General features: G+C 37.1%; 1 protein-coding gene across 3 annotated transcripts in view; it reads left to right on the top strand.

Moving 5' to 3' along the window:
- ARL15 (ADP ribosylation factor like GTPase 15) overlaps positions 1-27,835 on the top strand; it is a 228,381-nt gene that overhangs the window by 168,120 nt on the left and 32,426 nt on the right. The window contains exon 6 of one of the 3 annotated variants that reach the window (XR_010370476.1): positions 20,774-20,918. The exons of the other annotated variants lie outside the window; for them this stretch is intronic. The gene's annotated coding sequence lies outside the window, so the exon portion shown is untranslated. The remainder of the gene's footprint in view (positions 1-20,773; positions 20,919-27,835) is intronic. 3 annotated transcript variants of the gene reach the window in all.

Raw genomic sequence — 27,835 nt, 5'->3', positions numbered from 1 at the left:
CTCCTGCAAATGTGCTACCTGTCACGTCTTATTGTCTTAAAACAGACCCATCTGATTACTAAAATGGAGAAATATTTGTGCATAAGGGTTTAAACCCATCTTAAAAAGACTGTCTCTGCTTCTGTAGCAGATCCAAAATTGAGATAGATATGGTTAAAATTAATAATACAGGGAAAACATTTCAGTTTTAAAGATTTTGTTTGTGAATCTGCATTCCTTTATTTTGGTGTTGAAAAAGAAACCAAACTGTGACTTTCAAATAGATTGAGGTCTCCTAGTCTAACAGAAGTCTTCTCATTACATGTTTGTTGCTCGATTTCTACACAAAATTCTGCTGCTCAATCAGTAATTTTTCAAGGAGAAGTGAAAACACAATTCCAGACTTTCTCAAATGTAACTGGTTTGCTGTCAAATTTCGTCAGAATTTTGTATCCTGGTAAATACAATGACTTTTTTGGTCTTTATATTAACATGCTTTTGTACATTTATTACAATTATTAAATAAACGCTGGTTTTGTGTTATAAATTCTTTGGACTGATCTGGACATCCCCAGATACTTCTTAGTTGGCTGCTATGTTATGGATTCTGGACTGAATTTTAAACTGGTGTTTGGATCTGCTCAACTGTGCCGCTTAAACTCTAATTGTAATTTTTGGACTAAAAGAGTAAGCAGAATTTTTCCCTGAAGGTTTGGATGCGTTCATCATTCAGTCTTAAAACTGTTAAGCTTGCAAACAATTTGAACTTGATTACTGTTCTGCAGAGCTGTGTCCTCCAAACAAAATTAATGGCAAAAATGCTTTGGAATTTTTCTGTGAACAGAATCGGGCTCTTACAGCCTCATTCAGTGTGCTCATCTTTCTGAAATTGTCGCAGAATTGGTATTGCCAGTGTATGCGTAATGATGCTTTGGCCTTTGGGCCACGTGGCCAGTTAGTCCACCAGTATGGTTCTACCAGTGAAGAGCAGGCTTACCCACCTACTTGTGACGATTCTAGCTGTGCCGGGAGCCCCATGTGCAGTGGCACAGACCCCCAGGTAGCCTGGCTCAGGAAGTGGAGCTGGAGACTTCCCATATGAGAAGGGTATCAAAATTCCTTGTGTACAAAGCTGGCTTCAGCTTGATCGGTGATTTGATGAACTCTCTCTATTTGCCTGACTCAAAAAGAACGTGCATCCTGCTCTGGCATACTGAGATTTGTCAATCTCTTGCTCTGAGAAATGTGAAATTGTGAGTCCTTGCATATTAATCACTTGTAACGCATTTGGTCCTCGTACTGCCTCCCATCACAACATTACAGTCTTGCTTGCTCTCTGTAGCTCCCATCAGACTGGACACATTTGTTTGGGCGGTGATTTAATTTCCTCGTCAGCCACATTGGCGTGTGAGGTTGTGATACCTACTCAGCTGGCAGAGGTGTGTGTGACCCCCAGCGCCCTGCATCTGGGGACCCTGCTGGGGCACGATGCCCCATGCCAAGCACCAAGAGTCCATCGCATCCCTCCTTGCCTTGTGGTAAGTTGGGTACACCGGGCACATCCATCTCAAAGAGGCTTATCTATCACTGGCTCCTGTCAATCAAGAGATGTATGCAAATTCTGCATACCTGGTATATTTCCCCACCACCCCTGGATCACTGAAATAGAAGTAAAACCCCGCCCCAAACCTTATCACTGGAACAAGAAGCAGTAACATGGACTAGTCTCTGAATATTTACGTTTATTACTAATTTAATAATTAGTAAATAATTAGTAGTAAGATGATGCACACTAATCATCTTGGTTTGACACCTCACAAATTTAAGCACTGTTTATAAGGGAAGACAACAATCTTTGTCTGGAAAACTGACATTGTGAGCCATTCCAGCCCTGTGTTTAATTACATGAAGATGGCTTCTAAGGCAAGATTTAATTGCAGAAAGGAACAAAATATCTCCATAATTACCAGTTTTATAAAGTACTTCAAAATGGTGAGAGGGAGCATATTGCAAATCTCTAAAAATAAATAGTTTGTAAAGTCATAATCATTATAAAACAGATTTACTTGTGAAGACAGTATTACACATGTTAAGGGTAGTCTGTCACTTACAACATGTAGTACATATGTGACTTGAAAAAACAAGCCAGTAAGAGCTGTATTAATGACAAATTTTATTTCTGTTCTGTCATTTTAACGGATGTAAAACTATGAAAATTAGGAAGGAACGATAATCTCTTTTAAAATTTAATTTAGTCCTGAAAACATTTTTTGAAAAGAAAACCTAGTTTTTGAAAACATGAGCCTACTGGTATTTTGTGAAAACAAAGCAGAAGAATCCCCTTCATCGATAGGTAATCTCTCATTTTGACCACCCCACCAGTTCTTGTTTTACTTTTTATTTTATATGTTTTTTACAATTTATATTCTTTTGCTGGCTGTATTGGAAAACTACTAAAGTACTATCGTTTTCCAGATAATGTTCTTAACTTCTAGGCATATGTTCCTTCTTTCAAACCCCTCAGGATAATCCGCAGCTCCACAAAAACATGAGTCAAATACATTACAAATTTCCCTCAGAGAATCAACATCTTTTCCAGCTGTTTGGATAGTTTGTCTAAAACCTGACCAGACCTCTCATCTCCCAGTATTGTTTTGGGCTTTTATTTTTTGACTTTGATTTGTTCAATGTTATAATTTCTAAACTGAGCCAATAATTTCAGTCTCTTTGGTTTTCTTTACAATACTTACACTGGACAATAAAATGATCTATTATCCAAAGAAGATTGCGTTGTTTTCAGCTATTTCTATTCACTAGTGCAAAATCTCTTACCCATGTCAACGAACCCCCTTTTAAAATCTTCCCTAGGCATTTTCATATATTATTTATGGATTGAAATATCTCCCAACCATATTCCTAAATAGAGTTCTACTTGTTTTGATTGGTTTCAGATAGGTGCACAGCAATTATGGGGGCCATATGAAGTTCTTGGTAGATGTCCTATTTTAAATATAGTTCTGGCAACTGGGCAAGTTTTTTTGTTGTTTTGTTTTGTTTGTTTAAAGAAAAAAAGAATGCATTTGTGATCATTCCAGCGAATTCCTTGTGTGTTTTGTCTGGCAAGGTAGTATAAATCTAGTTCTAAGAGCTTTAAAGGTTGGCAAGTTACCTAGTAAGCAGCTTAAGGTGGGAATTGGGCCTCAAAAGTTTTCCATCTCAATTAGCAAAAATAAGCTTATCCCCCAGCCTGTCTACCCAGGACCATTATGTTTCTTCTAACCTTTAACCAACCTTCATTGACTATGGAGAAAGAGAATTATGTTAAGAGAATCCAGAGCTGGACCAGCTAATATCCATGAGCAATATGATCTCCTGCTGTATTTTTCATTTTCTGTCTGCAAGTGGAAGAAAGCATAGTAACACTATGCCCAAATCTCACAATATATTACATCACACTTTTAAAGTGTTCTATTAAATATGATAGCTAGCAATCAGGAAAGTGTTTGTCACTTGAGTTGCTCAAGCCTCTCTCAACGAAGACGCTAATTGTGTGTTTTTGTGGTCAATGATGGATGTTAGCTGCTGGTTCCTCCTGAAGATGGGGACTAACACAGTAACATCTCTTTGACATTATCAGCCACATGCTGCTCTAAAATTCAGCAAGCTGGGGGCTGGCTTGAAGATGTAGGACACGGTGCTGCTCTGCTGGCTGCTGGCAGCCCTGCTGAGGATCCCAGTCCTATACATGGCCCAACTCTGAAGACCCTGAACAGTCCTGCTGGTGCTGGGTTGCTGTGGGTTTGTGGCAATGGTCTTCAGCCTTTCCCTTCCCTCCTCCTCCTCCCTGTCTCTGGCTGCTGGCTCTCTTCTCTTGCAGCTGGTCAGGAGGAGCTTGTCCTTTACCCCAGCTCCCTCTACTCACCCTGCCTGCCTCCCTGACCCAAACTTTCCCACCACTGCCCCTGCTGCAAGTTACCACCCATGGCATAACCCGTGTGGATGCTCACCACCCCCATTCCATCTGTAGGCTTAAAATTTTTTTTTAAAATAATTTAAAAGGCATACTACTGATATTGAAGCTATCCCAGATCACTCTAACCAAACTAAGTAAGCAACCAGTTACTCAAGTGGTTATGCCAGCAGATCATGAGGAGAGGAAACCTGGTATGCTGGGGGAAGAAGCTGACATATGGTAGTCACAGCTGGGTTAAGGAATCAGTCATCTTCTCATGGAGATCAGCTGCAGGCAGCACCGGTGGCATGGTTGCTGCCCTGCACATGGCACCAGGCTGCCTTCTGCAGCGCCCGGCCCCACAGTGTGCATGCAGGCTGGAGAGGATGCTCTGTAGCTGCACAGTGCCGCATTCATCTGCAGTTTGCCACACTTGGAAGTTGAGCAGCTCCCAGTTTTTGACTGTTGTCTTTCAGAGATGTTTAAAGAGTTAGCACCTGTGCACTGGCCTCAAAAACAAACAAGACTCAAAAAAAAAAAAAACCACCAAGAAAAAACCTTCTGCAGAAAAAAATCTGACAAACTGTAATGAAACCTTTCACTCATCTCTCTTGTCTACACGTAATCACATGTGCTTGCTTTTGCATCATCGATAGGCAACTCACCAAAACTTGGGAGTGAATTTAAGAACCATACAGGTGACTCTCCATAGTGCCTGTGTTCTCTGAGATGTCCTACATACCATATTTTGAATGTGCTGCACATTGAACTTTGTGTGTGTGTGAGTTGGAGACATAAAAGAAAAGGTCATTTCAAAAAGAAAAAGCGGTTCTGGGGAGAGCTTTTTGCATTGCTAGGGAGTCTAAGATAAGCATGGTCAGCAGACCTGGACATGGTGAACATTAATACTTCTGCTAAAATGTTACGTGCATATATCGTCATGACACTATTTGCGTGTATGTAGAATTATGTGTGGATCTGATATACTGGCTGTGTGTTTCTAAAATGTAATATATAATGGGTTTTGCATGCAGTGAAAATTTGAATCTCTGTCAGTCTGGACACCCTAAATTATGCCAGTGACTACTCTGTGAATTTAGGAGGTCTAATAAAATTTTATTTAGTGCTATTCATGTGGGGATTAAAGCTTAACTATTATTTATGGTATTGTTTAAAAGTAGCCTTACCTTGGTGATATTTCAAAAAGTACGAAAATACTTAGGGCCCAGCATCCAACAGTGGGGAAACTATTTGGTTAAGCTGATGAGGTTGTAGTATTGACCTGTTTGTAAGAAAGCAAGCGCTTACTATTTGAATAGGCTTTGAATTCGAAAAAAAGTACTCTATCTATTGAATGTTTTATAGAATAGGTATTCTCTGACTCTTAGGGCTGTGAATGGCTATTCGATAAAGTCTTTAGTGTTTGCAACTCTCATTGTGGAAACTTTCTTGGTTTGTGAATCTAGCTGATTTACTGGGACATAAGTTAATATTCTTTCTCATTATAAAGACTGCATTTAGCTTCTGACAGTATGCAGAAGTCATTATTGTCGCATGTTTCTAATTTCTGAAAATTAATGTTTTTAAGGTAAACATGGAAAGAAAAAAACTCTGGACACTTCATTAACAGGAAAGTAGTTGAAGTTCTGCCATAAACGCTTATGAAAAACCGTACAATACTGTTTGGCCCCATATAATTTTCCGGGGAATTCAGATCCTTGAATAGGTAATAGTAGTTTTATGATGTTCTGTGACAGAGCATGCTTGTTATGTCAACATAGTTACTAAAGGTACTAGGACAGATGTGTTTAATACTACAGATTGATCTTACTTGAGCATAAAAGTGACTGAAGTCCTTTTGAATACTTCCTAATATACCTTATCCTTATGCCAAAAGTGCAGAATTTATCTGAGTCTTTGACCTTTATTAAGTCTTTTTTGTCTTTTGTATTCTGAGCTGTGTCTCAAGTTGCAAGCTGCTTGCTTTAGAAAATCAGCCCATGAACTTCTCTTAAGATATAATTGAATCTTATTCCTAGTGCAGAAGAACAGTAATCCTAGATGAGCATTGATCAAGATACTAAACACGTGAGGTAGTGTGTTTCTTGTGACATACTGTAAGGAACCTGAATTCTCATATTATCACTGTGTGGTCCTCGGTTCTATGGAGTGTGTGTGCGCAGCATGCTCTGAAAGAAATTACTGGTTTGACAGCACTTGTCATGAGGAGCAGGAAGAAATGAAGCTATGACCATGCAGTCAAACTGCCACCAAAATTGTCGGTGTTACTCTAGCTCTTATTAATGAGTGATTGCCTCCTCTCCTGTTAGGAAGATGGTGATGCTGTCTAACAATCAGTAGGTCTTTGTTCTCCCTTACCCCTGCAAATTCCTCAGATTGCAACTACTGGATAGTTCCTTATCTTTGTTTCTGTATTTTGGAGTTTCTTATTTCTACAGTAGGGTCTTAAGGTTGCCTGTGTTTAGGTAGGCACATCCTCTTGGCTAATGGCTATTATTTTTGCCAATAGTGTCTGGCTGATTTTTAAGATGAAAAAGGAATAAATCTGTTTCTAGTACAAACTTCTTTTGATTCTTATGAGCTATAAAGAATGGATTAAACTTTAAATGATATTAAATACCATTCATATTGTTAATGATTAAAATCAATGGCAATTTATATTTTACCAGTCTTAACATAATACTTTCTTATATCAACTATTTTTGTTGATGAGACTTTTTAATTAATTGGGCAAGTGATAAACCTTGCCTAACCGTGTTGCTGTGTGCTCTAAGAATGGTATCTCTGCAGCTTCTGGATTAATTGTGGCTGTAAACATGCTACTGGCAGATATCTTTTTGGTTGGGACATTGCACGTACTGCATGCTGTTTCTTCTTCCATCTTGACTTATTAGGGTATGGTGATCAAGAAACTTGGGTTGGTTTGGTCTTGTATAAAGTTGAAAAGCCCCCCAAGTTATTATATTGAAACTGTTTGTTATTTAAAAAAGGAAAAAGCTTTTGTGGAAACCGAAATATGTTGTGGGAACCTGTAGGTTTTTGTATTGACTCGTACTGAATGGTACAACTATTGAAAAGCTCAGTATTTTGCTTTATTTTATATTGAAGAGATTGTTCTAGTATTCTCTGCAGAAAGGTAATACTGAAGATGAAACAAAGGTATTCAAATAATGGTAGAAATGTTACATTTGAAACATAAAAAACTAAACCTAACAACTTTTTCAAACCAGTTGGGGACGGTAATTTTGTAGCCGAGACTTCCATAGTCTCAGTTTTTTAATTAACTGTTATAAAATTTCCAAATATTGGAATTAACTAAAAGAAATTGAATTCTAGCTTCCTACAGTTGTATGCTAAGTAAGACATGATCTTTATGGAGTAAAATTTATTCAATGATAGATAAATTTTGCTTTCCTCTCTGAACTCAAATGTCCTAATGTGACTGAATATTTAATTACAGGAAGTGTGATAATGAAGCTCTCAGGTTCTGTACAGAAGCTCATTGCAATCAGCTGATCAACTGAGAGCATGGAAGAACCATATATTATTTATTTTTTTAATCTGTATGATCCTTTTTAACTTAGTACAGGGAGGAGGTTTTAAATACATTAATTCAAGACAGTTGGGTTCTGGGGTACCAAAACAGTTACGAATTTCAGTGCTTCCTCTATTCGTGGTATGTAATTCTTCATGCCTTAGAAAAATCACTGAAAGGGTTTTTTAGTTCAAATTTCCTAATCCCTAAAACAGACTTTTTTTTTATTTTTGTCCCAGGAATGTGGTGAGAACTCTCATTATTAAAATAAGTGATATTTTCTTTTTTATTACTGTAATGTCACAGATGAGGTTTTGCTTTAAAATAAATATCCTTTGAGGAATTGTTTTTTAACATGGTTTCCTAAGAAAACAAAGCTCATGTGATGGTGCTTTCTGCATGTGTGTGCCTGTCCGTGTGCCCTGTTAGCAATAACTTTTGACTCTTGTCCAACTTCAACATCTCTGAGCATTCTCCTGAAAAACAAGTTCAGCCCATGCTAGATACCAAAGAATCAGTGCAAGACACAAATCTTTGTTTTACAGAAAACCAATTTCTACTTGTTCAGCTGCTTATGGAACCACTTGTTTCTTATGTAACATATGGATTTAATTTGCTTCTTTTCCAAGTTGGGAAAGATTGTTCTTTTTAAATGGATTCTTGCATGACTTTGTCTTGGTTCAAGCTGGATTGTTTTGATGGGGAGTTGTGAGGTGACAGATTTAGTTCTCATACAGGTGTGCAAGCCAGGAGATCTGGCCCTGTTTTTATATAGACTTGGTATGATGCTATTCCCAGTTTTCCTGTATGATGTGGCTTGAAAGGATGGATGTTTGTCTGATGTCAGTGACTATATCACCCATTCTTTGGTTCTTTCAATTTCAAAGAGGTATTTTACATTTTCTGTAACTTATATCAGGGTACGTTAGTTGATATTGTGCGTGTGATTCTCTATTGTCTCCAGCATGACTGGCAAGCCACTGACATTTCCATCCTTGCAAGCCCAGTTACCCAGGCATACCTGCCTCCAAGCTTCAATTGAAAGCTGAATGAAGGAGAGATGCGTTTACCCTTGGCACTATGTTTACCTTCCCCTTTTCAGTTCAGCATAGCCCCTGCATCAGTACTGGGGAAGCTAAGGGAGCTGTGCTGCTTTCTGGATATCCTACATAATTGTTACCAGGTTTATCTCTTTTTTTAATGGCTTTATCCCAGATGTCCTGTTATTCCACCTTGACAAGGGTAATATTTCCCCTGTGCCCCTGCCTTCCCCGGGGGTTCTGTAGCGGCCCCAGGGGATCACTGTGGTGGCAGCCACGCAGGCTGCAAAACACCCCCTCTCCTGTGCTCCTCCTAACCTGTATTTTGTTGCCTCTCTTTGCCACAGCCGATCGACTTTCCTTAAAAAGGAAGCACTCGTACTATTATGTGGACGCTATTTTAATCCACGACCTAAAATATAAAGGACTGATCATGTGGAGTTAGGTTTTTAGCCTTCCCAAAAATAAATCATCTGTCTTTGAAAACTGAAGAATATTTATTTAATTAAAAAGATATAGCTTTATACTTGGCTACACTGTCAGTGAAAAATAAAGGTAGGACTTTCAGACTGCATTTAGTACTGTCCTGAAACTTTTATTCACTAAATTATCAAATAGTGGGTGTTCAGTCATTTATTTTGATTTCTTAAATTGAAATAGCATAGAGTGGTAACTAGTAGTATCTGTGGGGAGAGTTTAGGGAACAATTTTTTCCTTGTTGCTCACATCTGCAGTACAGCAGAAGTACATCAGGTCTTGGTGCCCCCAGATACACCATCTTTGTTTCTGCTTGTTGCATTTGTAATCACCAGACATGAATATTTCCACAACTCTTTATCAGTCACTTTCATAAGGAGGTGGGTAAAGGCTTTCTAATAGAATCTTATCATTTGACCCTAACTTTGAGGATGTATTTCCAGGCTACTGTTCAGCAGAAAGTAGGCTCACTGTTTTAAACATGTGCTGCTTGCAGGCCAGGCCCTGAACCCAGGCTGTGCTTAGTGCCTTGATCTCAGGCTTGTCCTGTTTGGTTTGGTTTTGTTAATTTTCCACCACAGCTAAAACACCAATGTTTTGTCTAGTCGGAAAAGTGCTTTGAGCTTCTGTATGGAAAAGTATATCTTGTTTTGTTTATGTGGATAGGTTTTATGGATTGTTTTCTTCTTTATCTACCATCTGTTTTTGAGTCCTATTCTTTCTGGAGGTTCTTTCCCTCCAACCCTCACAAGTATTTCCTTTTTTAGCAAATATGTTGTGCAGCTCTTTTGTGTGACCCTGAAGAATTCAGTCTGTTGTTCACTGGATTTGCCACTTGGATGAAACATTTTTGAATAACAATGACCAGAGTATTAAAAAATAACTATATTGCTTTAGACACCTGACCAATACATTCTGAGTGCCTGGTGTCTCCTGATTTATATCTTATCAGATATCAACAAATATCAGCTTGATATCTGCTGAAACTGAAAGTGGTTTTGTTTTTCAAGAATCAAAAAATATGTCCATGGAAGAAAGTAGGAAGTGTTGTGTATTCATTAACAAGAGGCACGTTGCTGATCCCTGAACGCATTTCTGAGTTCCACAGAGCTAAATGTAAAATAAGGTCTTACATCTAGCTTTGCTTATTTAACTTAAAACATAAGCTACATATTTTGAGAGCAGGCATGTAAATTAGCAAAAGTGGTCTGCATGACATGAAATCATTTGAGATTTTTATGCCCCTCCTTTTTGCATTCTGTGATTTAAATAGGTGTATTTTATGTGGCATAGTATTAAGAATAGATTGACATAAGTACTTTGTGCTTCTGAAAATAAAAAATGTAAATTTGAGAAGAAATCTGTAGTTATAAAAACTAAGCTGACCATTTCAATGTCTATTCATTCATTGCAATTCATTGCATTAAAACACAAAACCAAAAGCTGATTTTGATGAACATCTTTGCATATTGATAGCTCTGACACAAATTTAATTCTGACATTTTCAGGAGTGGAAGGTATATTAAACCTTCTTCCCTGTTATATCAAATGTGCTTTTCGGTTCTTACTTCTGGGATCTCTTTTATGTCATAGCTGCATGCTTTACAGTAGTGTTAGTAAAATAGTCATAACTAAGTATTTATTTGGATGAGGATTAGATATTGATATTGGGAGAAAGCTGCATGTGAGATTGGATTTCAACAGGACAGAGGTTGAGCTTCGGTTACTCTTGGCACTGGTGAATGGTCACATTGCTGGTCAAAGAAACACAATTATCAGAGGAATAAGTTTTGGATTGGGATGGTTAAGTATTTTTTATCAAATTACAATAAACAAAGAATGATTGTTTTGTGAAACGGCAGTGTTAATATCTGTGGCAATACATCTGACTGAACTAAAACCGCTTTAGTGTTAGTCTGCTGTCTTTATTAGAAGAGAGTGGGTTGCTTTCTGAAGCTTTGCAGTTGATTTAAATTAAATTATAACTGTGATGACAAAGTGCTTTGAGTGCTCTTAGGTCAGATGGGTATGTGCCCTTGCATTCTGAAAGGATGTGGAAAGCACCATGCCCAAGTTACTGAGATTCAAGCAGTCAAAACAGCATAAAAAGTTAAATATCAGGCAAAATCGGGGCGAGAGTTAGCTACCATCAGAGTACAGAGCTGAACTTGGGGGACTGGTGTTTGTTCAGTGGTTAAGGAACACCTGTGAATCCCTCTTTGGGGAGCATAGTGGTGTGTGAGTGCCTGATGAGTTGGTTTTTCCTGCAGGTGGGTACAAGATCCACTATGCCAAAGCAGGGGCTTATGCAGCCACAGTCATCAAATACTGCCAAAAGCATATAAACAGACCTGTAAAAAGTCAACCCTGGGTTGATAAAGACAAGCAATGTCAAATAATACATGGAATCTGAATGAGTGTATAATATTGCAGGAATTCCTCTTCTTTTTGAGTATTCAGGTGTTTAAAAATAACAATCTATAGAGCCTTACTACTCTAACAGATGAGCATAAACAACTTTTTATGACCAACACTTCATTTGTTGGCACATTATCTTTTCAACTTGCTAGGTCAGTGTCTGCAATCACTAAGGACTGTTTGAGGGCACTTTCTATTTTTCACAAAAAAGAAGGTATGTAAACATGAAGGACCTATCTGGGCCAACTACTGGTTAGTTACATCCCCTGAGATCTTTCTATGAACTCCATGTGGCAGGAACTCCTGCTGAAGTACTGCATGAGTAAAATCTCAAGTTACTACTTTTTGGATCCACCGTTGAGTGACTGACAGGAATAGGCAATCAATGCCAAAAGAGAAAACTTAAAAAAAAATAATCCACAGACTACCATTTTCTTTTGTCCATGTGTCTTTAATCAGGTTCAGACAAGCTTAAACATCATTTATTTCTCCTCAGATTCACTCTTTTAGTGAGGCAGGCAGAGGCAAGCAGAATTACTGAGTTGGAGGACTCTTAAAATATCTTTGATGCAAGATATCTTCTACTTACTGAGAGAGTTTAATTTAAAGAAATTAATTCCTTTCATATAATGGAAAAATCAAGCAATGATTAAAAAAAGCAAGATCCTTCTGCTCTCCCCACCCTCAGAAAATCATGAAACAGTTCAGGCAGGTGAAATCAGTGGTGATTGTCCAAAAGTCAAGACCAGGCAGGTGCTGTGGATGGCTTTTTTGTTCACTTTTCCTGTGAAAACTAGGCCAGTTTGCTTAAAGCAACAAAAGAATTTGCATTGATTCTTTCAGAGAGCTGCTACAGAAGATGTGTTAGAGAAAAGTGTAGAAATCAGAGGCGATAGAGAAGGTCACAAGCATCTGACCATGCTTCAGAGGTAGTGAAAATATTCAGATGGCAGAGATGTGGCACAGAGACCAGGAAGGGAAGGAAAAGTTTCTTCTGAAGAGTTCTCTTCCTATCTTCACTCATGAGGGGGGAAAAAACCTGTCAGTGTGTTTCCACTTATTTTTGCAAGCCAGCTTGTTACTGTACTAGTAGACTGGAAGTCACACCCAAACACAAGATAGGACTTACATGAATAGCTGCTTTTTATCAAAGTAATGCTGATCATCCAGTTATCCTAAAGTGACGGTTAGAGCTGTAAAATCTTACAAGTTTTGCCAGAAACTTCCCATTATCTCTTCTCTCTCAGTCTCTCCTGATAACAGCAACAAGAATTTGGTATTTTATCAGTTGTCAAAAATAAATCCAATTAAGCGCGAAAGGCTTTCAGAAGGAACACCTTAAGATTTGTTGTTTAATGTTTTATCAAGCTCCATGGGAGCTACAAAGCAGTGGATATCATAAGTACAAGGATTTACAGTTAGTGTGATCACTAGTGTTAGGTGGAGGTCTGTGCTGTTGGTGAACTGTCTCTGTCATTAGGTTTATGTGAAGGTCTGTTCTTATCCTATAGTTTTTAAAGTCAGAATGTAACATAAAAGTCAGATAACACAACTGAAATTTCCCAAAAGACTTCGAATTGCTACTTATGATAGTTTGGAGGCCTGGGCCTGAAGGTAATTCATTAGGGAACCTTAATGCTTCTCCAGATGAGGAAGGATGCTGCTTTAGTTCCTTTAATAGTATATTCAAATCTGACATCCTGGTCTTATTGTTTTGCTTGATTGTGCTCAGGTCATCAACATTTTATTAAATAATTGGGATAGAAAGAATGTCACTTTAGTACACAATCAAATATATATAATCATCAAATATATTGCATTGCATGATTTTATTGCATATTACAGTATTTGAGGATGAAATATTTTGCAAATGTAACTCCTTCCATTAAAGAATAATACAGCCTGAGATTTTCCATTGGTTTTTCAGGTCAACCATATAAACTGCAACTGTATTAAATGAACAGAGCACTTTCACTTAACACTTTCTATGCAACTTAGGGGGTTGTTTTTGCAGGGTATTATGATATGTAAAGAGGTGTCTGCTCCAGTATTTTGCCTTAATGCTAAATTTTTTTTACTTTTATAGGCTTAAACCAGAGCCTCTGTATTGCTTTAATGTATTTTTTGCATGTATTATAAACACACCCACACATGCATCAGTTCAACATTCCAGAAGGCAGCTGATTTTAAAAAAAATGTTGTTAAACAAGTTGAAACTGGTTGGCACATATTTGAAGAAAGAAATCAAATAAAACTGGCAACTAAAGAGAAAGGGAAGTTGATATTGGCACTTCATCACAGAGGTCTCTAGGTAAAACATATGCAAAAGCCCTTAAAATGTAGTTCTGCTTTGAAAAGCGACTATGTAAAAATGTCACCTTACTCAACAAAACTATTCCTTGCATGTACTCAGTGTTGCATCTGCTTGCCCTTGTAATAGAATACATATTGTTTCTTTGATTGCTTTTCCTATTAACTCTACAGTATCAGCACAAGCCTGGTTTGCATTTTGACATTTGTATTACCAAGGTCAGTTGCTTGACAGTTTGCAAAGGATCTTAGGTGCAAGTTCTCTGGCAGATGGACAGCAAGAAAAGATCATACTTAAGCTGTCAAATTCCACCCTGAGTTTGAATTACTCATACCTTAAACTTATGTCTCCACTTTACCTTTTTGAATTCAAGTTATCCCAGTTCCTTTGAAAGTAATGCTCAGACTGAAGTTTTAGCTTCAGTCGGCTAGTATTTTAAGACAGAGAATAGAGAAAGAATTCTTGGAATTTAAGCCCATGATTGTAAATGGAGTAAATCTGAACTAAAGAACATGGTATAGGAAGAGGGAAGCACTCAACTATTTCTAGAATTACTTTCTACATTAGGAAAATACTTTCAGGTACAACTGGTACAAGTATTGCTTATATTACATAATTACTCTGAGTTTTTTAAAGGTTTAATAAGGTAGTATTGAAAGTAAGTTTTCAGTCTTGTCCTATTGCCTTAAGTGTAAAGTTGCTTAGAAAAGTTTTTTATTACAAAATATAATTTTGCAGGATTCATTTTGTCAAGGTAAGGGGTTTTTTGTATCCTTTTATCATGACAGACACTTCGTCAGGCATGCTGAAAATATAATTATGCTTTATCACCTACTTCATACACACCTGAACTGATCTTGCCATAGTGTGGATATTCATCTGTGTATCTACTTCACTTGTCTGTGTGCTTAAGAAAGTTTCTTACCCGTACTAGATGTAAAATAGCACTGAAACATGCAAATAAATGAGAGGTATCTAACTATGTGTTAGTCAGCACTCTTAAAATCTAATTATCAGTGTTACTTGTAAATACAATTACCTGTCCTCCAGTCAACCTGTTTCTTATGCAACTTCTATTTCTTCTGTCTGTCCTTGTATAGTAGTGCTTCCCTTTTAAAATATATGAAAGAAGACAAAAACATGCCCAGAACTGACAGAGACATGAAAAATTTAAACCAGACAACTGACGGAAGTGTTATTACAGCACTTCGATAAGCTCTGAACTTAAAACTTGAGGTTGAAATACTGCATGAGTATCAACATTGCTATTTTCAATCCTGATTAGGAAATGGGATCTTCCAAGAATTTTTAGTTGCTTGATGTGAATGAAAAAGATGATGATAGGAGCTTCTGTTTTGGGTATTTTTTCACAGAAAAATTTCTGAATGGTTTTAGATTCTGTGGGCATCGATACATTGGCTGATGCAGTGCAAACACATTTAGGTGGCATCACTGCTCCTGATGGGATCACAAAATAGTTCAAAATTGCCTGGAGAGTATTAGAAAGGCTTAAAATTTTATTTTATGATATTCTAAAAAAGCTAAAACTTAACCAGGATGACTTGTGTGCGTGTGTGTGTGTTGTAAATCTGTAAGTTGGGGTGGTGTGGCAAATACTGTTCTTCACATCTTTGTGTTTTTAGTGTTGTGACTCTGGAAGCGTACCTAGTATTTGGCTCCTGGGGTGACTGGGTGATCAGATGAGCTAAAAAGCTGTGCACTTCCACCAAGTTTGAGAAACATATCAGTGAAGCAATTGCATTCTTAGCAGAGGACATTGGCCTTAGCACCTTTTCTTTTTTCCTTCTAGTGAGATGCTCATAGTCAGCAGTTTGCTGTTGGTCAAAGCCATCATTTCAGCTAATGGAAGGAGACATCTACACATAGAATGCTTGTCTCAGATATGCCTTTTGTCCTAGTCTGCTTTCCTTACAGCTCTAAGAAGGTTTTCTAGTTGCTGTGTGTGCACAGAATGAGGCCCCTACATGTTTATCTGTCCCTTTTCTACACTTGTGATACAATAGCAGTTTGTTTGTGAAACTAAAGAGCTTTTTTTTTGTGGGTCAGGCTAAGTACTTTGGGATAAAGGTACAGGTTATTCATATACACAACAGATAATTTAAATGTGTTTTCTGGACTGACTTTCTGCTCATGTGTTGTAGAGAATGCACGCAGGAACTTGTGACAGTCATGAGTTGGTTTTTTTTTTTCTTTCAAAGAAAAAAACAGATCTGGTGAAAATTTTCTAATCTGGTGCTTGTTACTGTGGCAACCTAAAATATGCATTTGTGTGTGTTTGCAGTATACGCTGGCTGACTTTTCTTCCATCGTCCCTGGAGTTTCTCTTCTAGCCTTCCTGTGCCTAACACTTACTGGATATCTATGACTGTACCTCTGAGAAACAGGAGTGTTGCATGTATCCTTCAGCTCCAGTTTTTTGAATCCTCATTGAATGGGATCCATAAGTTACGAGTCATTGTAGTGATTACATTAAATACTACCTGAAATGCCTTGTGTGTGTTATGCAGATTGTCAGATCAGGTGAGGTAATGATCCCTCTGAACCTTAATTCCATGGACTATATCTTAGTCACCCGGTCAACACTTCAGGGTCTCTATGTATTCAGTTCAGTAATATTCAAAGTCTAACATGTCATGTTTTGATACACTGGACTTTCATTGGTCTCAAAGAGAAAATGTCACACACAATTTTGGGGGGATTTTTTTTTTTCATTGTAACGTGGGATCCATTATGGCTATGCCAAAAATCTGTTGATGCAATTTCTGTTGCCAGTGCTTTGAATCAGGGAGGGGGAAAACTCAAAATAAAAACATATGTCATAGAATTTAGGATTTATATCTAAATGCCATCTTCTCATGATGGCCATAGGCATTATCTGCTTGTAGAAGAAAAATCTACACCCACCACTTGAAGTTATTGTGACATGCGTATTTTTCATCAGGATAACGTATTAACAGATAAAGTGTTATTCTCTACTTTTCATGTCCCCTTTAGACCATAGAAAGAGACTTGGCAAAACAGCCCCCTATAAGGACTGGAAAGCAATGATTATGTTCTTTCTGTTCATAATAGATGCATCATACTGTTTTTCTAGCTACTTTCAGCCCTTCAAAAACAACTAAAACTGATAGCAATTAATTATCTTGAGATGCACTAGAGTAATTGGACTAATAATTGCTGTAGATCATCTTCTTCCAGTGTGATATTTGGAAAGTGTTCTGTGGTTTATCCTGTTGCTTTGAGGAGAAACTGGCTTCAGGAGAAAGAGAGAAGAGCACTTTGTCGGGTCCAAGTGTGTAGCATCTTAGGTAAAGCCTACAAAGGTCTAAAGTAATTGCCAGGTTGTTAAGTTGGAATATACCGATTGAATGTCAAAAAAAAATAAATAGTAGTACTCTGCAGCTCCTGAGAATATGCACCATTCTGAACTATTTATCTTTTCTATTAGTGCTAGGCTTTGTGGTGTAATTTTTTGCTCTTTCTGATTTACTTCTGTTCATTGTATTCAACATCATCATCCAGAATAGTTAATTACCATTCAGGACTGACTCCAAAAGTGTCTGGAGAAAGTCAGCTACCCATATAGATTTGATCCATTATTTCCATATGGTAGAGAGCCCAGATAACATACTTAGTAGTATACCTGGCAGTTTTTCGCCAGGGATAGAGGCGCCTTAAAAGTTATATGAAAATTATCTAAACTACATAAAGCTTTGAATCTTGAAGAGCAGCTTCTGAGAGTCAGCCCCTAATTCAAAGGAAAAATCAAAGTATGGTGGTAATATTCAGCACTATAAGAACTTGTATGCCAGTGATGTTTTATATCCTGAAATTGCTTTTCATTTGATATTACAGGCAGGCAAGCTCTTTCACTATGTGAGCACTCTTGTGTATGCTGACTTTAGTTTCTGCAGCTTCCTTTGCTCTGTTCCCATTTAATTCCCTTGAAACCTTGAGGAATTCATATCTCATTGCCAACTGTGTTCTTACAATGCAGGTCTCCTTTCCCTATTCTTGCTTAAGCGTCCTAGTAGAGCTGCAGACTACAGATCTTACATTTTGTACTTAAGTAGCCTCCAGCTAAATCTATCCCACCACCTTTTTTTTTTTTTTTTCTCCTAGAGTCGAGCAACAAATTTTATATTTGTCATGTATTAAATGGCTTAATGTTTAGACATGAATTAGGAGTACCGTTATAGTTCCACTTTGAGACTTGAGCTTTAAAAGCCCTACTCTTCCTTTGGAAGATACTGTTCTTGGGAAGAACTCTGCTGTTACAGATATTTTTAATGAGCACACCAAATACCATGAACAGAATCACTATTGAACATAGGCTTGTATTTCTTAATATGGTACAGTAGTGTATCTTTTCTTGCAGTGTTTTAATTTAAATGATGATTCTTTATAGTCTGAGATACATATTGTGGCTGACTGCAATCTGCAGATGCTACATTAAAAATGAGAAGATGATAAAGACCCTGGAATGAAATGTTCCGTGAAGTACAGACTTCTAATGGACTTGAGTCTTAGAGTTGATCTGAGGATTATCTGGGGCTTTTCCATAGTTAAGGTGTGTACACTGTGACATCCCTTTGTGGATTCTCCAATTTCTAATGAAGTTTGGATCTGGGCTGCATTCTTTTAGAGAGTGAGTCCATTAATGGGACTACAGTCCCTGCACACTTGTTCATTTTCACGAACATGTAGGTTTAATATATTGGAGGCACATCTCCTCTGCCAAATTACTAGGGCAATAGAGTCAGATGGGGAAGTCTCTTAGTGTATCAAGTCTCTTTTCTGCTGGAAAGAGAGAGAGAGAGAGAGAGAACTGATTTGCCTTAGATCCTTATCACAGAACCTCTTTTAAGTGTTCAGGGTCTGGCATTTCAAAGTAACTATTGGTTGATGTAAATTGTGAAACGAAGCCATGAGAATGTTGGCTCACACACCCCAAGTCACAGGTACACAGTCCAAGTATATCATCTATGTTGGAAAGTAGAAAAATGCATTAAACTACTTAGGACCTATGATAACTTGTGTTTTGGTTGAGAAAAAGATCTATGACTGAGAGTGTTATAAAATCACCAGGTTCTTAGACATCTAGGTTAAATGATTATTTACTTAAGTGCTACAGAGAACAGACTGTAAACTTAACACATTGTAGAATTTCCAGCAGAGATTGAGCATGGGAAAGTTAAGGTGAAACACGCAGAAATTTTCTACCCTTACCGTGGGGTCATGCACCCATAATAAAAAAATATGATGCAGGAGATGAAGAGAGAAAGAAAGATGTAGGTATTTCATTGTACTGGAACAAATGTACACAATTATTTAATTAATATAAGGGAAGGACATAAAATATACCTTTTAAGTCAATAAAAGAACAGAATGGTGGAAGATCCACACTAAGAAAAAACTTAATTGTTGGCAAAACAGATGCATATTTATGGTACACTGGTAGTCAGGTAATTCTTGGATAGAATGAAAGGTAGGCAATTAAAACAAGTAAAACAGGAAGTATCTTACAAAGACAAACTAGAAAGCAGTGCGAATAACTGCTCATGTAAATCTCCGGGAGCAAAAATTGAGGCAATGTACTTTGAGCTGGTGCAGGACTGCATTCTTAGTTCAATGGTCTAGACAACTGGAGGCCATTCTAGACTTCAGCCAATTAAACAAATTAAGTATGAGACATAAGATGCAAAGATTAAAGTTAATTATGAAAAGAAGTGGATGAAGCAGATTGTATAGACAGGATTTCTTCATTGTGTCTCATCCACTGAGCCTCGTAGCGTGGTTGTTACTTCCAGCAGGCCGTTCTATGGTTATTTTGCTTAAATGGCGATTCTAGTTTGATCTGCCATCTGAAGGATAACAGTCTGCCCATCTTAAGTGTCTGGAAAGCAGCTACTACATTGAAGATGTGAAGCAGATGCGTGAACATTAGCAGCGTGCAGGGTAGAATCCAACCTTGCACAGCAACTTTGTGTATTATTCTACAAAAGCATAAATTTGTTTTCCTTCAGAGGAACTCGCTTTGAGAAAATCTGCAAGGTATCTTTTAAGCAGTTTTGCTAATTACATTGGTGAGACATCTATGGCAGAAGCTGAGAGAGCAAATTAAATTCTACCTCTAACCAGCACTAGGATACTGAGAGTAATTTAAGAAGCAACAAGGGATTACAAAATAATATCCTAAAGCAATCCCTCCAAATATTCTAGAACCTTACACAGTAGCATTCTTGATCAGATGTGGCAGTCTTAAGATCTGATCCTATCATACAGTACTTTGTGTGTAGAGTTTTTTAAAGGGTATCTTCTTTTTTCCTGTCATTTGCCAAATTAATGACTTTTGTTGTAACTCTGAACAGTCTATTTTAATTGAAAGTTTAATTTAAAATATAATGTGGGATTGTCATTTAAATGAAATACAGCAACTGGGGATTAATGTTAGATTAAAGGGCGTTTAAAGGGAGAGAATCTAACTGGATGTAGTTCAGACATTTTAAAAAGAAAATAGTTAATTAGGGCAACGAACATGTATTTGTGAGAAGGCCAGCCTGCTTAGGATGTTGAGATGGCAAACAAAGAAAATTAAGTGAATTATTATTTTGACTTCCAAAAAGAATGTTATAAATTAATCTCATCCAATACCATTGGCTAGTGTAATATGGTTTGTTAAATAGAAAACTGGCTTACAACATTAAAGCAAACCATAGCAATAGAATATAACAATTATTTTAATAGTCAGAAATTACTACTGCTTACTGTAGGGAATGATTGTGGGTCATCTAACTTATAAACATACAAAAGTTTCCATTATTGCATCACTCTGGTTATGAATTCAGGAAATGAAAACGATATGATTTATAAAGTTACTTGGCTGTGCTGTACTTCATGTGTTTGTTATAGCGTTCAAACAGACTTTTAGTGCTGTTGATTCAGTGGACAAATCTGATTTCAGATGTTCCTTTTCTGCAAAACATTCCCCCAGGGAGTTTGAATTTCTTTTCTCGTAGGGGAACTCTTCTGGCATCAAAATCCAACAGGAATAGCGAGCTACATGCTTGTTGCTGTCATAATCCTATCAACATGAGCTTTTTTGTTGTAAGGTGGTCTGAGCAGTCTGTCACTGTATCTTGGAGGACTGGTTGATGCACAAAAGTAAGTTGGCTGGCAGAAGATCCATCAAAAGAAAAGAAAGAAAACACTGGTTCTAGTTTAAGGAACGCTACCAGAAAATTTGGTGAAGTATTCCTGAGCTCCAAATCCTGCTAGATTCGTAGCTGTTGGCAATGATCAAGTAGCATCAATGGCCAAAAAACATTTTTCCATCTGTATTTTTCTAGGAGACTGAGAGTAGAGCACTGTTTAGTGCAGACTGCTTTTGTCTGCTTGTGATTAGATATTTGCAACATGCATTTATTGAACTGTATTTTAACCCGCCTCTGTAACCCAGACCTCATAAGGAACATGGTAGCCTGCTTATTTAAGTGGCTTTATCTCCAGCAACCCTTTTCTTTTACTACAATAGGTAAGTTTTTCTTGACATTGCATAACTCTGGAAACTGGGGTGTGAAGAAAAGAAAAATCAACAAATATCCTGGGACTCATGATAAAATTGTAAGTTAATAATGCTGCTGGTGTTCTTGGAGTGGTATTTAAAATATTGACTTTGGCCTATGGAACACCTGAAGGCTTGGAACTTGTCTAGGCAGTTTATTCTAGCAGTGAGCAACAGGGGAGCTTAAACAAAAGATCTCCATTTAAAGGAGAGCAACAACTGGCAATGTTCCATCAATATTGCACTTCAGTTTTCTCATAGCCCCTATTTTTATCTTACTGAGTTTATGGCTGGAATTAGAAGGGCTTGTAGAGATTTTGTGGACCTTGGGTTTTTTTCCCTACAACCACACTGAGAGTTGCTTGCCATGAGCAATGCTGAATCTGTCTTCACACTGGATCTGCAGAAAATTTCTACAGGTTGAAAACTTTTTATACATATTTGCTCATATTCATGGTTTTTCATATATTTATGTTGAAAATAAAGATCTTAGCTTTAGTACAGGTAGCTGTAAAAACAGTTTTTATTTAATGCATTGTTGTGAACTGCAGAGAGAGCACTTCGGTTGAATGGAACCTCAGCTCAGGAGGTTCATGCTTATTACTGAAATGTACAATTAATATTGAAATACACACCTAACAAGAAGTGTTTGAACATTCAGATAAATGTTACTCGAGTTCAGATTAAAAATAACATGTATTACCCAATACAATTTTTGGAAAGCATGAAAAAAATAACAATTTTAAAAAGTAATCTTTTGCTGTGTTAGAGTTGAGACACGCTTCAGACTTTGAAAGAAATTATAAAGGAATAATTACTTGAAGCTGTAAATAGTCCCAGTTTATGAGGATAGTTGACATTACGCTTCCCTCACAGGAGCTCTGGCATTGAAAGAGATATTTAACAGCGGATAAATCCTTTCAAAATCTCTATGTGTCGTCCAACTCCTGTGTCCACACACCTGGGTGTGTTCTGCAAGTCATCTGAGAACTGGAAAGTCCTTTCACCTTGTAGCTGAGAGTCAAACTGCAGGCCCCAAAAAAGGTGTGTGCTAGAGAAAAGCATGCCTGCGTGCTGACTTGAATAGCCTCAGTCACAGTGTGTCACCAAGTATACTCCAAATTTGCTAATAATGAAAAGAATTGCACATCTAGCAAACAAGAAACCATTCAACTGTATTATGTCAAGTGATGTAGATATCCAGGCCAGGTAGAGAAATTGCAGCTTCATTAGATGTTCATTATGTAAAGGTTTGCAGCATAAAACAGAAGAGCTGTAAGGTGTGGTTAAGTTACACTTAAAGGGTGCAGGCTTGTTTGTGGTGGTATCTAATCTTCTGACTGCTCATAGTCAAATAGAATTTTGCTTATTGCTTCTACTCTTGGCAATAAATTAAATATTGAAATCAACAACTTGTTGCTACTTATATCTCTCATGAGCAGCTATCTATGTGACAAGCAGACTAGTGGTTCTGGGTGAGAGTGGGAGGATGGAAAATAGCTCACTGTTGCAGTATGTGGAAAAGGAATCCAAAAGAGATTTGAAGGTGCACTATATGCCAGCAACACTTTTTTTTTTCTTTTTCTTTTTATGGAGAGATTAGTTAGAAAAGGAGGAATACCACTTAAGTATATTATTTCATTTGATGTGCAATCACAGTAAGATGGAACATGGGACAGACAAAATGAGATGAGGTTTGTAGCATTGGCATTTCTGTCTTCTCTCTGATGCTTCAGCTTTGCCTTAAGACAGCAGACTTCCTTGGGCGATGACCGGAAGGCTTACTTTGAATACCAAAGACTGTAACTGCCATTCCTAATTCAGCTGAAGAAAGCATTGTCTTCATAGGTCCAAATACTTTCTAGTGGGTTTTGTCCTCATTTCTAACAGATCTTGAGCCACTTTTTTAGAGTATCTGGTTTGAGATACAGCAAATTCCATTGCTATTAGTTAAGAGAAGAAGCTATGTCTCTTACTTAATCAAATGAAACATTCAGAAATTACTGTACTGTCATCTGTAAGTAAATACATGGGAGATTTTGAATAGAAGGGGATCTTCAATGTGGTGGTGAGGGAGTTAAATACAGAAGTAATTGCCCATACTCCAGTAAGTGCTTGGGCAAAAAAAAAACAGTTGCATTGGTATACAAACTTGCTACATGTCAGCTCATTCATGGTCATAGTCCACACCCACTTAGCCTTCAGCAAACACAAAGTAAATGGAAAGAGCTTAGTTCACTGAGGATGTAAACTATCTTGATTTTGTCACCGGCCAGGGTAAATGCAGGAGCTGTCAGCACGATGCTCTGATATATAGTAACTCTTTGTTCTGCCGGGACTTGTTTCTGTGTAAAAGCTTCTGCAATTTTTAAAACTAGACCAGATACCTTTCTTAAAGTTTGGTTCTAGTTCAAACAACAATATCTGAGAGATGTACAGAAACTCTGTGGATTGTCTGTAAGACCAGAAATTGTCATAAATTGTGTAACAGTCAGTCTGTCAAATCAATGATTGACATAACTGTCCTTTCTAGATCAGTTACTTTTCCTGCAGAAAGGATTTTAAAGTGAAACCTAGTTAACATTCTAAGTTGAAGTTTTTAACATTATTTTACATTCAACTATGCAAGACTTAGATTTGCTCCACATATGTTTACATTATAAAACCTCTTTCTCGGAGGATTAATTAGTAAATAGGACCCTTTTCAAACATAGAGCTAGATACTAGAAACAGCAACGAATTCATTTGTAAGAAATTGAATTCTGCATGTTTACATGTCCTTGTGTTTTTAATCCTGAAGCAATACAAATTTTTAAATTGAAATTGAAGCAGTAAATCTTTCCTTAGAAAGATGCAAACTGTAGTGTGTGCATCATTACTGAAACCATTTAATTTGAAGCACAGAAGGAACACTTAATTTTTATTTACTATTATGAAGGAAACCCTTGGATTACAAGGGAAAAAAGCTGACAAATACATAAATATGACTGTGATTTGGGCTAAGTTCCAGAGACAGGAGAGAGTGATGCTTTCATCTTCAGAGGGTCTTTGACTGCTGCATTTATTCCATTAATAGCTCCAGTATGGCTAATGTCATACTTCGTGCATTTGCCTCTGTGTCTGGCCTTTATATAAACTGCAGGGAGGTATTTTGATGTTTAACTCTGCTGGGAAATATGGTGGAATAATATGCTGTCTCTTATTTCCCTGGATTGCATGAAATACTGTGGTGAAGTTCAGTTTTTGACAAATGTGTTCTTTCAAACTTCTTCCCAATTTGAATATTAAACCCATTGCATTAAGAGTATAATAGAACAAAAGTCATTGCAAGGTTCATAGACTTATTACGAGTTTCAGCTACACTTTCAACGATTCAAAAGTCTGCACTGAAATTATTCGACCAGACAAACTTGAAAAGTGCTGGCCAGTCTGAAGGAAAGGTCAGATTCTACCCATATATAGAAGGAGCTGAGGAATGAAAGCACATAACTGTGAGCTTCAGTAAAGCCTATGTGCTTTGTGATCTAACCCACCATCTACAAGTGCACTTATTCTATCTCATTCAGTATTTATTATTAGATATAGGTTTGCCTGTTGAACACAGAGATGTGATAAGCAGATGCACTGTAATACCTATTCAGCTGTTTCCTGACTTAATTTCTGCCAAAGAGATGAGTGGAGAATGTCTGTGGAGATATATATATATATGGGTTTAATGCTGAATAAAATCGTAATTACTTGTAAATTAATTTAAAAAAAACAGGTGAAGAAAAAAATCTGTCAGCTAAAATTATTTTACATTATATACTTTATTTGAAGTGAAAGGATTCCATCTACACACACTAATTTATGTGTACTGGAGGAGGATAAATCACAGGACCTGGAACTTGCATGTCATTGGCCATGCCAGGATTTTGGAATGCTCTGCAGATGTTAATAGCATACCTAACCTTGCCTTCCAAAAACAAAGTTAAATGAGATCACTGTGTAACTCAGTGAACTTCAGTCTGATCTCATTGCGCTGATTCTTAACCATACGCTTCATGGTGATACAAAGGCTTTAGAAAGAACATTGCTGATACATGCCACTGTCTCCTTCCGGTACAGAAGAAGCTATTCTGTTTAGCTGAAGATTATACATTTAGGTTTTTATTATACTGTACCATTTTCAGCAAAGGTGTGTTCTTCACAAGTTCTGGTAACAAGTTTGTTTATAAGGCTTTGAGTTTTCAAATAATTTGATGAATATAAGTAATTCCTACTTCTGAAAGGTAGGTCAAAATAAGTGTTATATACATTTATAGGCTGGGAAATACAGTTGCCTTTGCTGGGAATAGGGTAACCAAGCAAAATCAACTCATCCAAAACACTTCACAGTGGCACAGCAAGGGTTAGATCTACAGAATTAATCACCACTAGTATTTTAAAATATGGAGTACTCACTAATTCCATGTCCTGAAGGGTGCTCCTCAAAAATCAAGGTGGTCATTTCTAATGATTCCTAGCTGAGCTTTTTAATTAAAAAATGTGTTTTGTAGTATAATAGGATCTTGTTTTGTGCAGGTATCTCTTCATGGTGTAGTCTAGAAAAGTCATTCTGGAGGGAAAAAAAATGCTTGTAATTCACAAAATCTGTGATATGAAATTGCTGAAAAAGCCATATGGAAATTATGGGAACAGGTTAAAAAGCATGGAAATATGCGAGGGAAAAAGATATGGATTCTTAACACCATTTTAAGACTATATAAGAACAGGAGTTCTGCTCAACCGCTTATTTCCACTGGAGCTAATATTTTGGCCAATGTGTTTTGTTTTGAGTTAAGTCATCCCAATATAGAAACACTTCTATGCAATAGGAAGGACATACGTTCCTGGTTGCTCTTACTTTTGAAATGTTAAAGGGACTTTTTGTTTCCATCTGTCAGTGCATAAGATTAATATACAAAAAATCCAATAATATCAGAGATCCATCAGTACTTGCCCCCATGCCACCCTCACTATCCCTTATCATCTCTACAGCCACAGATTTTCAGTCTCCTTAAATCTTTATGCCTATGCACCAAGCAAAACTAGAGACAAATTAGAACCCAGGGGACATATGGTCACAGAATGTGGTGAGCAATCCTGTGCTTCAGTCTTCTGATGATACCTCCTGCAAAGCAAGCATTTTGGCCCACACTTACTCCTTGAGATCCTAGGTAAAATCACATGGCTTTGGGGTTTTGTGTTGGGTTTTTTTTGTTGGATTTTATTGTTGGGGTTTTTTAAACCTTAACATTTATAGTCTGCTTTATTCCCAGGTTTGTTGTTGATGAACACAAAGTAAGATTTAGTCTGGATTCTTACATAATGTTTTACATAAATTTAGTTTGCTTCTGTTATCCATTACGTGGAAATAATCTTCCCCTAACTGACCCAGGGCTGACTGCTGAGAAACCCAATAGCAGTTTGTATATTTTAAACATTTTATTTTCCTTTTTTTATATACCCAAAGTGAGAGGAAAAACAACCAGGAAGTTTGGGAGGTCTGAACTTTGCTGGCTGCCAAGGGTGTGTTGCGTGCATGAGTTCCTTCACTTTGGTTTGTAGCTTAGCTGTGGATGTCTTTTGGTAGTTTTGAGTGATGTTTAAACTATTTATGGCCTTTCACATTATGCTGAATGTCCTGCACTCAGAAAGCCTCTGAAAGTCAAGTCCAACAGGCAACTATCCAGTGTACAAAGTTAAAGCACCTACTACTATTGTTTTTAACCAAAGTAACATTAATAATATAAGGCAGAATGGTATGTGATAGAGACCTAGAAGCTGCCATGTTAATCATGTAGCAGCCTAATTGCTAGTGTTTTATACCTAAGGAATGTTTCCTCCTTCCCTGCACAAGCACTCATAAATGAACTGCACCCTGTCATAATATCGCTTCTTTTAGCTCAACCTTGCAATCTTCCCCTGAAAAGCAGAGGTTTTTATACTTCTTAATGTTTTAGCCTCCCAGTCCTTTTGGAATTTTTATAATTTATTTGCGTTGGTAGAAATCTGCAATTGGCTTCTATGGGTTAGTATTTTCAGTAATGATTTTTATCTCTCTTTAATTTTTGTTTCATGACATCATGTATTTGGTTTTCTCCCTTGCTTAAAAAGAAAGAGACAAACCTTTAATGCCGTTCCATTCTTTCAGGTTTTACCTTATTTCCTCTAAAATTTTGAAAACCGAAGTAACAAATTCTGATTCCTGTCTCTGTTGCGTTATACTGATGATGTTTGTCCTTATTTACACTAGAGCATTGAAAGGAGTATAGCCCCACAGGAACATCTGCTACATGGTATTGGTTTGGTCAAGTTTTTGCTCTTTTAAAACACTTATATTTTATTGTTAATCAAAACTGTACATCCCTCCAACCATCTATCATAATCTTCTTGTTCAGAAATCATTGTGTGTTTTAAATGTGATTTTATAAGTGTTGCTTTTAATTTATATTCAAATACTATATAGGAAATTTTAATTGTGTTTTCTTGTTTA

The sequence above is a fragment of the Phalacrocorax carbo genome, chromosome Z, assembly GCF_963921805.1.
Source record: "Phalacrocorax carbo chromosome Z, bPhaCar2.1, whole genome shotgun sequence".
Classification (NCBI taxonomy): Eukaryota; Metazoa; Chordata; class Aves; order Suliformes; family Phalacrocoracidae; genus Phalacrocorax; species Phalacrocorax carbo.
Note: the sequence above shows the minus strand (reverse complement) of the source record. Positions and strands in the feature narration are given on the sequence as shown.